Source organism: Haematobia irritans, chromosome 1, assembly GCF_050003625.1.
Source record: "Haematobia irritans isolate KBUSLIRL chromosome 1, ASM5000362v1, whole genome shotgun sequence".
Lineage (NCBI taxonomy): Eukaryota > Metazoa > Arthropoda > Insecta > Diptera > Muscidae > Haematobia > Haematobia irritans.
Window position 1 is genome coordinate 221,258,319 of NC_134397.1, and position 2,447 is coordinate 221,260,765.

General features: G+C 33.4%; 1 long non-coding RNA gene across 1 annotated transcript; it reads left to right on the top strand.

The window, feature by feature from the left end:
* Positions 1-425: 425 nt before the first annotated feature.
* Positions 426-1,553, top strand: LOC142219480 (uncharacterized). The gene is made up of 2 exons (XR_012717596.1): positions 426-1,326; positions 1,407-1,553. It is a non-coding gene; the product is annotated as an uncharacterized LOC142219480 (long non-coding RNA).
* The last annotated feature ends 894 nt before the right edge of the window (positions 1,554-2,447 follow it).

Sequence of the window (2,447 nt, forward strand, 5' to 3'; positions counted from 1 at the left end):
CACGGCCTAAGGCAAAAAAAAAAGTTGATGCAGTCACCCCCCAGTTTTGTACCATATTTGAAGACAATTTCAGAACACGAAAACTTTTGTTTTTCCGTGCACCCTACGACCCCCCGAAATACAATTTACTGTGCTGTGTCGTCATTTGAAGTCCGATCGAAAAGAAACGCATATCGTTGTTCATGGTTGATCAGGGGCTATATTTCGTGCATTGGTCATTTTTGACTCCGACGTCAAATTTGATTTTTAATTTTTTTATTTCGCTTCGTATACCCCTATGATGCCCATTTCTTATAACCATTATAAAGATCTTATCAAAATATGAAACTTTTGCTTTGGAAGTATTTAATTATATTCATAAACAAAAAAGTTACAGTGATTTTAAAAAGTCAATAGGTCACCCTACACCATCAAATAGCTTTTGCTGTGTTGTCATGATATCCGATCGAAAGCACATGCACATCGTTATTCATATCTACGAAATTAATTTGAAAGGTATTTAATACACACAAACTGTTTATCTGTAAATTTCTAACCGTATCATTGTATACATACTCGTTGTGTGCACTATGGCATTTTCAGCGTTATGCAAAGTGCATGTGTTTTTGCTAGAACAATTTGAGAACAGTAGGCTCTCAAATTGTTCTAGCAAAAAATCTAACAAACACTTTCGCTACATGATTTCTTAAGTCTGTCCATATTTTTGTGAGAGAAGGCTGTTGATAGTATTTGAAAAAAGTGAAAACAAAATGAAATTCGAAGCTCGGGTTATCGACAAAACTAAATTACCAACAAATCATCAAGTTATTGAATTCCTTTTATATTTAAAGAAAGCAGGTTAAAAATGAATCTACTAGTCATGTTACAGACGATAAACGATTGGGTTATATAATATCCAAAATTAAAAGTCGCCAACAACATAGTAAACTTGATTCTAGACAGGATTTGTTATAAATTAATTCTAAAAAGTTGTTAGCCGCATAATAAAATTGTACAATTAATAAACATGAAATGTACTCAAATCAAATACAAATCTAATCTAATATTTTCTTGTTTAAAGTATTTACTCATGTGACAACATTGCTCACCATTGTGAAGATGACAAGAAAACGCAAAAAAAAATACGGCGTAGTCAGATGTTGAAAGGCAGAAATTTAACCAATGTGTAAGCAGCATAACGATCTTCGTAATTTTCCACAATTCCGTTACCACTTACTTTTATTGTTAGATTGATTGTTAGATTTTAAAACAGTAGGCTCTCAAGTTGTTCAAGCAAAAACACAAGAACTTTGCATAACGCAGAAAATGTCGTAGTGCACACAACGAGTATGTATACAATGATACGGTTAGAAATTTACAGATAAACAGTTTGTGTATATTAAATACCTTTCAAATTAATTTCGTAGATGTGAATAACGATGTGCATGTGGTTTCGATCGGATATCATGACAACACAGCAAAAGCTATTTGATGGTGTAGGGTGACCTATTGACTTTTTAAAATCTCTGTAACATTTTTGTTTATGAATATAATTAAATACTTCCAAAGCAAAAGTTTCATATTTTGATAAGATCTTTATAATGGTTATAAGAAATGGGCATCATAGGGGTATACGAAGCGAAATAAAAAAATTAAAAATCAAATTTGACGTCGGAGTCAAAAATGACCAATGCACGAAATATAGCCCCTGATCAACCATGAACAACGATATGCGTTTCTTTTCGATCGGACTTCAAATGACGACACAGTACAGTAAATTGCATTTCGGGGGGTCGTAGGGTGCACGGAAAAAAAAAAGTTTTAGTGTTCTGAAATTGTCTTCAAATATGCTACAAAACTGGGGGGTGACTGCATGAACTTTTTTTCGCGACCCTATCTACTATACATATATGTTTCAGTGTTGGCTACTACACATTTCCATAGTCTTTAGCGAGATCTGGCCGTGTGAGATGATTCAATTTGGTTCTTTTATGTTAATTTCTTATGAAATTTACATGCGAGAATTATTCTTCCCAAATTTAACCATTTTTGCGAGTGATGATCACAGAATCATTATTAGGGCTGACAAGACGACCTTTGGAGAGCATGCGAGAAGATTTAATGCACCAACAATTAATGAAGTGGCCATTGTAATGGTTGGAGACCAGTTTCAATCTCGCGATATTGTGCTTCATCGAAGGAATGAAGCATAAAGGTGGGTACTATGTTCGGTTTTCGAGTTGAAAACCACTTTATTTTCGCGATTACTTTTCCTCAAATAATCAAAATTATAAATGAAAATAAACTTATTCCTGTAAAGTCTTGTCGAAATCTAGAGAAACAAGAAACAGCGCATCAATTGAGTTAATTTATCTGCTTTATATTGAACTATTTTAATAAAGTAACCACGAAAATTTCAACGCGAAAATCGAACATAGTACTTACCTTTACGCCGAAGCATTACTTCA